A 12091-nucleotide genomic window follows, 5' to 3' on the forward strand; every position below is an offset into this window, starting at 1 on the left:
TGAAGACACAGGGGGAAAATTAATGAAAATGTGTCCCACCACCATTCTTGTACACCTGATCCCCCCACCCTAATCAGAAGCCCACATGGGCATGCATCTTTTTCAATTATGGAAACAATATTAGAAATAGAGTTAAAAACAAATTTGTGTATTTGTTGCAAGGGCAGAGTTACAGAGAGAGGGGGGAAGACAGACAGGCAGGCAGACAGACAGACAGACAGACACACACACACACACACACACACACACCCTTATCCCCTGGTTCATGTTCCAAATGTTCAAAACAGCTAGGGCTGTATCAGACTTAGGCCAGGAGCTTGGAGCTCTATCTGGGTCTCCCACTAGGGTGGCAGGGTCCCAAACAGTCAGGTTGTGTGCCCAAGTAGTCAGATCACTTCTGCTTCCTTCCCAGGCACATTAGTGGGGAGTTATATCAGAAGTGGAACAGCCAGGATTTGAACCAGTGCCCATATGGGAATTTTGGTATTGTAGGCAGCAGCTTAGCTTGTCGTGCCACAACACTGGCCTTATAGGTTTTGTTGCTGAAGGTCATCAAAAGTATATAGCACTTTTTGGGATGAAGAATGTTTCCATACAAAATGCAATCCCCAACTAGCACTTACTGTGTGAACCAGGATGTAGATCCAGCCACTTGGAGTGAGCGGAGTGAACGGTGGTCAGGTTTTAATCTTAAAGTTACTGTGAATGGTTATTTTAGTAACACACCACTCTTCTTACACCTGTGCAGAACTTGGGCCACACCTGTTCAGTAACCTTGTGTTCTAACTGCCTCTTTTTTTTTTTTTTAAAGATTTATTCATTATATTGCAAAGTCAGATATACAGAGAGGAGGAGAGACAGAGAGGAAGATCTTCCATCCGATGATTCACTCCCCAAGTGAGCCGCAACGGGCCGGTGCTGTGCCAATCCGAAGCCGGGAACCAGGAACCTCCTCAAGGTCTCCCACAAGGGTGCAGTGTCCCAAAGCATTGGGCCGTCCTCGACTGCTTTCCCAGGCCACAAGCAGGGAGCTGGATGGGAAGTGGAGCTGCTGGGATTAGAACCGGCGCCCATATGGATCCCGGGGCATTCAAGGAGAGGACTTTAGCTGCTAGGCCATGCCGCCAGGCCCTCTAACTGCCTCTTAATTCATCTGATATTTTTTCCTACCAGGATTTTTGATTCCCCTCAATTGTATCCTCTCAGCACCCATTTTTTTTTCACAGCACACACTTTGCAGCTTGGTGGCATCCGTCAGTAACATCCCAAAGAATGCGATGAACTAAGTGCTTATGGTTTGTGTACATACCCATCACCAAAAGCATTCCTTTCAGAGACAAATGTTAGTGCCAAATGAAACCCATCCACAGGTGGAAACAGGCAAGCCTGGACTTCCAGGTGGACTTCTCTAAATAACACACTTTGCATCTTTGTAAACAGGAAGCACACAGCTCTGAACACCAAGCAGCTGATGTGAGGAGGCGATGGAGAGGAATGGACCAGTAGTTTGGGGTAGTTGTTGCTCAGTGCGGGTCTCCTTGAGGAAATCAGCAGCCTTCTAAGGACAAGCTAAGAGAAGTTCATCAACATGAGGGTGTATGACAGATCAAGTCAAGGCTGACAACCTCTGCTGTGATCTGCTCTGAGTCATTCTTTGAGCAGTGGCAACAATGGACTTTGTGCAACCCTCACTCTTCCAGTTTTCTTTCCTAAAAGTCATGTGGAAATAAATGAAATTGAGGAAGGGTTGCCTTGATCAGGGCTCTTGGTGGCAAGTCACAGAAACAAACCAAAAGGCACCCAAAGAACAAAGGGGTTCATGGAATCCAGAAGGGTTGGGATCAGGCTTGGAAAATCAGAGGAAACTAACCAGGGCAATGATGGGCACACCACGGCTGGGGCAGAGGGTATCCATCTTGGCCCAGCGATCTGCAAACTATGAGCCACTGGCAAGATCACACTCTCAGCATGTTTTTGTAAGTAAAGTTTTACTGGAACTCCTCCCTCACAGTCAGAACTGCAGGGAGCAGGGAACGGCCCTGAAGCGTCTATACGTGTATGTCTGGGCTGAGGTTGCCTTTGCACTGCAACAGCAGAATCGGGCAGTGCTGACCAAGGCAGCATGACCCACAAAGGCCACAGCATTTACTGAAACAGTTAGCTCACCCCAGCCATGGCCGGCCACAGAACAGAATGGAGCAGTCCCTGTCGGGGTCACACAAGGGATGCAGGTGGCTCCCTCTGCGGAGGCTGAGTGACCAGAGCCACCGCTAAACACAGGTGGCTCTCATGTGCAGCCTTTGCACTGAACCTGGGTTATGTCTTTAGAGAGCTCCCAGGCCGTGAGGATATGCCCACAGGCTGGCACTGTGGTTTATCAAGAAAGCTTCCTCCTCTGATGTCGACGTCCCATATGGGCACGGGTTCGAGTCCCCATTTCTGCTCCACTTACAATGTAACTCTTTGCTAATGAGCCTGGGAAAGTAGTGGAAGATGGCCCAAGTGCTTTTGCCCCAGCATCCACGTGGGAGACCTGAATGAAGCTCCTGGCTCCTGTCTTCGGGCTGGCTGAGCTCTGGTCATTGTGGCCACATGGGGAGTGAACCAACAGATGTAAGATTTCATGTGTGTGTCCCTTGCCTTCTCTGTAACCTTGCCTTTCAAGCAAATAAATAACATCTTTAAAAATAAAAGTCACATGTCCAGCCCTGGCTGTTTCTCTGAAAGAAGTGGTGGGGAGGATCTGGCCCTCCTGGCTTCACTGGCAAGGGTGGTAAAGACTGCCTAGTGCCCTTTTAAAAAGACTCCAAGTCAGTTCTTTCAGAGGTGGATCCGTTGCAATGGGAGGAAAGATGGTCTTGGATGCCAATCGGCTGAAAGGGTACAGATGTCCTTCCAAGTGCTTACACATGTTGCCGTTGTGGTCAGTAACCCTTAGCTCATTCCTTCCACCAATCCTGGTTTCTGCTCACCTCCTCCCCTGCTGTAGCCTTGGTCCACATCGACTCTGTCTCTCACCCACGTCCTTGCAAACAACGCCTCACCCGTTTCCTTTCTGGCCCTGCACCTTGCTTACTGCAGTCCGTTCAGGACATTCTGTTGGGGGTTTATGTAGTCGTTTGTTGGCTCATGGGGAGATTCCTTAAAATCCAGATCAGGGCCCGGCACAATGACTCAATTGGCTAATCCTACCCTTGTACGTGCTAACAATCCATATGAGTGCCAGTCGTGTCTCAGCTGCTCTACTTCCCATCCAGCTCCCTACTTGTAGCCTGGGAAAGCAATAGAGGATGGCCCAAAGCCTTGGGACCCTCTACCCATGCGGGAGACCTGGAAGAAACTCCAGGCTCCTGGCTTCAGATCAGCCCAGCTTTGGCTGTTGTGGCCCTTTGGGCAGTAAACCAGTGAATGGAAGATCTTTTTCTTTCTGTCCTCTTCTCCCTGTGTATTTGCTTTTCTAATTAAAAAAAGAGAGAGAGAGAGAAACATAAGTCCAGAAGGTCATCCCTGTGCTCAAATGGAAGCCAGCTCTGCTCCTGGGTATCCCCCACTGTCTCGGGTCTCACCTCTTCATACACTGCATGCCAGCCTCGCCAGGCCCCACTCTGCCTCCCAGAACGTGGGTGTTCTCTTGTCTCGAGCCCTCAATCTGGTTGTTCCCTCTGCCTGCAGTTCTGCCCCGCAGATGGTCTCATAGCTTCCTGCTTACATCCCGTCTGCCTAACGTCTTCTCCACCAAGGGGACATGTCCAGCTGCCAGTGACCCTCCACCACCCTCACTGTACTTTATAGTTCTGCTTGTGCTTCTCATTCTGATCACTTCAAATATGCCAGTCTATTCACTCACCCGTGCCCCACCTCGGAGAGAAACTCCGTGAGGACAGGGGCTCTTGCCACGAATCCTGCGTGAAACAGAGATGTTGGATGGATAATTGGTAAGGCAAGAATCCTGGACAGGCATCTCTTGACAGGTGAGAGGTCGGGTGCTGCAGTGGGGTATGCCGCCCCTTAGAGCACCAGCATCCCACATAGATACCAGTTGGAATCTCCGCTCTTCCACATCTGATCCAGCTCCCATGCCTGAGGAAACAGCAGAAGATAACACAACTACTCGGACCCCTGCTACCTATGCGGGGATCCAGATGAAGTTCCAGGCACCTGGCTTCAGCCTGGCCCAGTCTGGACAGGACAGCCATTGGGGAGTGAACCAGGAAATGAAAGATCTCTCTCATTACTGATGCTATGGTGTAGCAGGTAAATCCTGCCACCTGCAATTCCAGCATCCCGTATTGGGCATTGGTTCCGGTCCCAGCTGCTCCACTTCCCATTCAGCTCCTTGATGATTGCCTGAGGAAGCAGCGGAAGATAACCCAAGTGCTTGGATTCCTGCCGCCCACGTGGGCAATCTGGATGGAGTTTCAGGCTCCTGGCTTTGGCCTGGACCAGTGAATTAGCACATGAAATATTCTCTGTCTCTCTGTCACTCTACCTTTCAGGTAAATAAACAAATCTTGAGAGAGAGAGAGAGAGAGACTTTTTTTAAAAACATATTTTTATTGCATTCCATTTTTTAAAATTAATTACATTGCATTATGTGATACATTTTTTATGCACTGGGATTCCCCCTGCCCCTCCCCACACCCTCCCCCCACGGCGGATTGCTCCACCTTGTTGCCTTTCCATAGTTCAAATTCAGTTGAGATTCTTTCATTGGAGGTATTTACCAAGCATAAAGTCCAGCATCTTATTGTCCTGGTAAGTTCAATGGTTTGTTGGTGAGACCATCTCTGGTCTGAAGGTAGAGCAGGCAGAGTATCATCCCAATCAATTGAAAGCCCCAACATAATATTTCCAACCATTAGAGAGAGAGAGACTTATCATAAAGGATAAAGCACTTGATGTTTGATTCAGTGGGTTTTTATAATTTGACACTGGGCTAAGCTTTATAAATTTTTTTTTAAAGATTTATTATTATTATTGGAAAGCCGGATGTACAGAGAGGAGGAGAGACAGAGAGGAAGATCTTCCATCCGATGATTCACTCTCCAAGTGAGCCACAATGGGCCGGTGCGCGCCAATCCGATGCCAGGAACCTGGAACCTCTTCCGGGTCTCCCACGTGGGTGCAGGGTCCCAAATCCTTGGGCCGTCCTCAACTGCTTTCCCAGGCCACAAGCAGGGAGCTGGATGGGAAGTGGAGCTGCCGGGATTAGAACCGGCGTCCATATGGGATCCCGGGGCATTCAAGGCGAGGACTTTAGCTGCTAGGCCACGCCGCCGGGCCCAACACTGGGCTAAGCTTACAGAGCTGAAGCTGTGGGCCACACGCTTCTTAGACAGACCCGTGTTATTCGTGGTATGTGCAGAATCTTCTTGTTTTCATAGAATAGTAGTAAATTCAATTAAAAGCTTTTCAAAGAAAGTGGGCTCTTTGATGAATTACTTATAGATGTTTTTAAGAACTTATAAATATTCCTAAAAATACATGAAAATGAGGAAATTGAAGCTAATGCTTTGAATGCTCTATAAGTTAAAAAGTATTGTTTGTACAGAGTTACAGAAACATTTTAAAAGCCCAAATTCATGTAATTAAAATAAACCATTGGGGGACCAGGTGCAATAGCCTAGTGGCTAAATTCCTCAGCTTGCATCTGCTGGAATCCCACACGGGCACCAGTTCATGTCCTGGCAAGCAACTGAGGGCAGCCCAAAGCCTTGGGACCCTGCACTTATGTGGGAGATCCAGAAGAGGCTTCTGGCTCCTGTCTTCAGATCAGCTCAGCTATGGCCGTTGCAGCCTTGGGGAGTGAATCAGTGGACAGAAGATCTTTCTCTCTGTCTCTCCTCTCTATAGATCTGCCTTTCCAATAAATACAGATAAGCCTTTAAAAAAAAACCATCGGTAGATGAAACTAATTTAGTAATTTTTGTTTTTAAAATATATTAATTTATTTGAGAGAGTTACAGAGAGAGGAAGAAACAGAGAGACCTTCTACCTACTAACTCCCTCCCTACATATCTGCAGTGGCCAGAGTTGGACCAGGCCTAAGCCAGGAGCAAGGAGCTTCAGCCAGGTCTCCCACATACAGGTGCAAGGGCCCAAACACTTGGACCATCCTCTGCTGCTTTCCCAGGCCGTTAGCAGTGGACTGGCTTGGAAGTGGATCAGCCAGCACACATGGGATGCTGACACCACGAGTGGCGTCTTTACCTACTATTCCCAAATGCTGGCCTTCATTGTGATTTAATAAAAATGCTTCTGTCTTCCATGATTTATGATTGTCGAATAGAAGGGTACTTGAAGAAGTTTGCAGAATGAACATGTGTTTGGCCAGGTTGTTAGGATGCCAGTTAAGATGGTGCTTTCCCACATAGGAGTAACTTGGACTCCAGAAGTGTGGCTCCTGCCACCAGCTTCCTGCTAATGCAGACGCTGCATGTTAGCATAATATTTTAGAATTAATATGACATTGTTTTTGGCTTCAAGAATATGCTGAGCTGAAGAGAAATACTGTGCTCCGATGTTGATTTATTCCTAAGTATAAAAGCATATTAGTAAGGCATCAGCATTCCCTACAGGTGCTAGTTCAACTTCCAGCTGTTCCAGTTCTGAGTCAGCTGCCTGCCATGCAGGATGACCCGAGTGCTTGGGCCTCTGCACGCGCACAGGAGAGCTGAGGGACTCAACTCCTAGTCCCAGATGGGTCCGGATCTGGCTCTTGCGGCCATCTGGGGAGTAAGCTGGTTGTTGCAAGATCTCTCTCTCTCTCTTTCCCCTGCCCCCTTGTAACTCTGCCTTTCAAATAAATGCATACTTAAAAAATAAAGCATTAATAAGGGATAAAACTTAAAAGCTGTTGCGGCCATTTGGGGAGTAAACCAGCGAATGGAAAATCCCCCCCTTTGGTTTTCAAACAAATAAGATATTTTTTAGAAAGGAAATAGGCTTACTTGCTGTAGCATCCTTCTTCAACTTGACTCCAGCGTGGCCTTGGATCCTGAGTGGGATGTCTGTCAGTCTCGTAGAACGGACATCCATGGACATCGGTGAGCTCTAAGCCCCTCTCCAGACTTCCTAACTCCCTTTCCTTGATACTTTTGGTACCGAAAAAAGGAGGCTCAGTATAATCACAAGTCCTCTCACTTCTAAAAATTGCACCTACCTGTTTTTGTGAATCGAAGTTGACATTCAATGACTTCCCCACAGACGGACTCAGTTCTGCAGGAGTACTTGGGTTATGTTCTGTCCATTTAGGATTGCTTTACACGCTTCCTTTGAGGCACAGGCGGATTTCCTTGTCAGCTTCCTGATTGTGGTGGTGAAGCTCACAGAGCACTCCCACGTGGGAACGATCAGTAGTCACAGCCCAACGGCCCCACTGCGAATCTGTCATCGCGGTGGCTCTGAGGCTGGCTTCCAGAAGCCACAGGCCAAGGCTGGTGCTTGCCATGGAGCTTGGGGTCAGAGCTGCCCTGGGTAAAGGACTGTATCCCATACTTGAAGGAGTTCACACCTCCAAGCTGAGCAGGCTGCCACTGGCACAAGCTTCAGACGGTGCCAGTGAAGGCAGTAGGGACTATCACAACAAGCGGCAAGCAAATGGGGCCACGATAGACTCAGAGCCAACAGAAAGAATGAACTAGCACAGAAAGGATTAAGGTGAGACTGTAACAGGAGTCATGTGTTTACAAGAACCCCCCTTTTGTTTTTTTTAAAGATTTATTTATTTTTATTTGAAAGATTTACAGAGGCAAGAAGAGACAGAAAGAACTTCCATCTGCTGGTTCACTCCCCAAATGGCCACAACTGATGCTGAGCTGATCCGAAGCCAGGAGCCAAGAGCCTCCTCCGGGTCTCCCACGTGGCTGCAAGATCCCAAGGACGTGGACCATCCTCTACTGCTATCCCAGGTCACAAGCAGAGAGCAGGAAGGGAAGTGGGGCAGCTGGGATGCCAGCACTTGAAGGTGGAAAATGAACTTGTTGAGCCATAGTGCCGGCCTTGTTTGGAAAACTCTTGATGTTTTCTTATTGCTTTTCAAATGTATAAAGATAATTCCTTCTCCTTCCTTAAGCCAGCTGAGAGCCATAATAGTATAGTGGATTATGCTTTTGTAAACTGATATAAGCCCCTTTACACTGATATCTGATTCTTATGGACTTTCCAAAATGTAGAAACTCTATGGAAATCCTTCTACTTTTTCAAGAACTAGTTACTTCTGTGGTTTCCCAACACCAGGTTCTCTTTCTCACAAGATCAGACTGATGGTACTTAGCCAAGGCCTCATCCAGAGGGTCATATTTGGGAAAGGTTTTATTCAATCAAAAGTGACAAGATTCTATCTCTTTATGTTTCCCTCTCTGTAACTCTGTCTTTTAAATAAATAAGTCTTAAACTTTTTACTAAATCTTTAAAACAAACAAACAAACAAAAAACCTCTCCAGGATCACTGGCTGGCTTGGTACCTGCTTTACAAGAGCTAGAAGGTGCTTCTCTCGTGTTCTAGGAGCCTTACAATATTTGGGGAAACTGAAAAGGGGAGAATTCATTGGAATGTATAGGTACAACAGATGAAAGAAATATGACGAAAAAAGCTTCTTGATCTCAGTTTCCTAACCTATAACAGAATAAAGCCTTTGAAAATCCAACTGTCGGAGCAGGTGTGTGATGCTGTGCTTAACCCTCTGAATCCCACCCTGGAGTGCTTGGGTTGAAGTTCGAGCACTGCTTCCATTTCTAGCTTCCTGCTAATGCGCACCCTGGAAGGCTGCATACCCAGCACCAGCACCCGACTCCAGCTCTCTGCTTCCAGAAGCCCTGGGAAGCAGTGGAGATGGCTGCTTCTGTGATTGCGTTTCTGTTACCCAAGGGGGAGACTTGAATGCCAGCACCTGACTTCTGCACCTCTACCCTTGGTACTGCCAGCATTGCGAAGTCAGCGAGGCTGTGGGCAGGAGCCCTCTTTCTCTCTCTCTGCCTTGGAAATAAATGAATAAATGTTTCTCAGTTGAATACTCCTTGTAAAAGCTTTCCAAAGTTAACGTTGCAATGAATGGCTTTGCACTCTGTGGCTTCGGGGTTAGTTTTGTGTTACAGTGAGTTAAGCCACCACCTGCAATGCTAACACATCCTGTATGACCACCGATAGGAGTTCCAGCTGCTTCACTTCCAATCCAGTGTCTTGTTAATGCACCTGGGAAAGCAGTGGAAGGTGATCCAAGTGCTTGGGAAGATGTGGATGGAGCCCAAAGCTCTTGGTTTGACCTGGCCTAATCCCTGCTCCTTCAACCACTTGGGGAGGGAACCAGCAAAGGAGCTCTCTCACCTCTCTCTCCTCTCCCCCTCTCTCTGTGACTCTGTTCTTCAAATAAATAAATTTTTAAAATCTTTTTTTAAAAGAAATTAAATGTATTTTTAAAAAATAATCTATACGGCTTTAAATGTGTACATCATGACAAACTGACACGCTTGCTGTACCTTGGTGAACAATCAGGCCAAACTGAATGAAACCAGCCTCATTTTGTGACCAAGAATGATTTTTAGGCCTGGCATTGTGGTATAGTGAGTTAAGCCCCCTGCCAGCAATACCAGTATCCTGTATAGATAACGATTCGAGTTCTGGATGCTTCATTTCTGGTCCAGGTCTCCGCCAACATACCTGGGCCCAAGTGTTGAATCCCTGCCAGCCATGTGGGAGACCCTGACGAAGCTCCTGGCATCAGCCAGGCTAACCTTGGCTATTCTGGCAAACCAGTGGATGAAAGATCTCTCTAACTCTGCCTTTCAAATAAAAATTAACTTTTTTTTTTCTTTTAAAAAAGTAATTTTTCTTTTCCAGAGGTAATTCTGCTCTTAAAGGCTTGGGGAAGATCATGGAAGGAGATGACTAGGACTTGTGTGTCCCAAGCAGCCCAGCCAACAGGTTTCGCTTGGCCTTGTACTGTCTTTGAGATGCTTCATGACCCTGTAATTCGCAGGAGTCTTCATTCATAGCAAGAGACATCTATTCAGAAGAAGGCATTGTATTATTGCCTGTAGGTGCTTACCACCTCTGCCAGGCTGGGGCCTCTCGCAGGTTTCATTCTTTCCTCTCTGAACAGGGTGTTGTGCTTTCCCCTTCAGGGTGACTATAAGATCTTACTACTTCCCGCATCTCTCAGTAGGTTCCATGCAGTCTCTGATTGGGTTCATTGAATACCTGTGTGAGCATCACATTCTATTTTTTAAACCATTCCTTTGAAAAGATGCTCATGATAACGGTCTGGGGCCTTTTGGAAGTTGAGGGTCCATACTGTCCCTCATTTGTGCAGAGAAGGTCAGCAAACCAGCATCTCTGCTGGTCCCAGAAGGAGCAGGAGCCGGAGGTTGAGGCTGTTGGTCCTCCAGAACTGTCAGCTTGGTCCCACCCCCTTCCTCCCCACAATCCTCTCTGGCTGTGCTCTGTTCGCTCTCCTCCTGGCTCCACAGACTGAGTGCTCTGGATCCTTCCAGGCCAGGTTAGCAGCCCCAAGCCCAACCTTAGCAGCTTCTATGGTAAAGACGTGCAGCTGCCAAGCTTGGCCTCTGCCCCGGGAGCCCCATCAGCTCCCTTCTCGCTCAGCATCCACACAAAGTGTGGCATGCGGCAGGTCCCAGTTTCGGGAACGGGGCCATTTGGAGGCCTGATGCCTTGTCTTTCTGGGATGGAGTGTGAGGCCGCTTTCTGGAACCCATCGTATACCCTCCTGGGTCTTCCACCTGCCCGGCCTCCTTGGACTCTAGGACTGCTAGAGCGGGTGCCCACAGCCACTCGCTTCTCCTGACTTGACTTTCTTGTTTTTTGTTTTGTTTTTCTTTCTTCCCTCCAAACAAAATTCCAGAAATCCAGGTTTAAAAATAACCGAGCAATGCAATCTGTCCTACTGGGGCCGCTTGGGAAAAACAAATCCTCTACAAAACCCAGGGTGAAGGCTCACTTTGCACCACCTCATCCTCAGGCGCCAACGCAGCCCTGTCTTGGGGTGGGGAGGCCTTGGGGTGGGGAGGCAGGATTCCTGGGGGCTGAAGGACAAGGACCCGGGATCCAGGCCCACGCCCTCGCGGGAAGAGGACAGCTGTGACGGAGCCTGCTGTGAAGTCGGCTTTCCCTTGCAGCATGGCCTGCTGGTCTCCAGCCCTGCGCGCTGGGCAGGAGATCAAAGCCGCCCTGGAAAATGGCCTCCATTAGTAATCCTGAATTCATTCCGCCTCCCCAGGGAGACATCAGCTCCACGGAGCCTGCCTCTCCCCACCGTTACAGAAAGAGCTGGCCGGTAGTCACGGGAACACCCTCACTGGACAAGAACCTCCAATGGCACCCTCTCTGTGGGCTCTAGCTGTTAACCTGTCATTTTTTTTTTTTTTAATATCCATCTTGTGGGTGAGAAAAACGCGTGATGGACGAGAGAAAATTCAGGGCGGGGAAGGGCTGGAAGACTGTCAAGCTTTCTTTCCTCCCCATTTGAATCAGCATTTATGTCCCTCAATGGGGTTTTCCTGCAGATGCTTGTCTAACTCCCTTTTCAAACAGTTCTTGCTGTTTTTTCCTTTCCCTGCCCCTGGGTAAGTTATTCCAACGAATGACTTTCCACCCCGTCGGAGAGCAGAGTGCAGGAAGAGTGTGGTGGCACGGTCTGTTGGCGACCATCCGCAGCTCGGCCAGGAGACTGCTGTTCTATTCCGAGGACACTTTTTTTTTAAAGGACAGGATGAGAGAGAGGGGTGGGGTGCAAACCCAGCCCTTTGACAGGAGTCCCAGGAATGCCAGGCCCAGGCTGACAGGAGGAAGCCACTTATTGCAGATCAGGAGGGGATTGCCGACTAGGCATGTACTCAGCCCCTGGGAAGGGCCAGCCCTTCACCAGCCTGCTCATGTAGTCCTCACTTTTGGGTCTCAGAATTTCTATGTTGCAGACAAGAAGCCAACAGAGACATGTGTCAAGTTGTCCCAGATGGCACAGCTAGCCCCTGCTCAGCTTCTGGGGGTCTGAGCTGTTTTCCTACAGCCTTTACAACCCAGTAACCTTGCTCTACTATTTGCCTCACTCAATTTTTTTGACCACCTTCTAAGTGC

This window comes from Ochotona princeps, chromosome 2 (assembly GCF_030435755.1).
Source record: "Ochotona princeps isolate mOchPri1 chromosome 2, mOchPri1.hap1, whole genome shotgun sequence".
NCBI lineage: Eukaryota > Metazoa > Chordata > Mammalia > Lagomorpha > Ochotonidae > Ochotona > Ochotona princeps.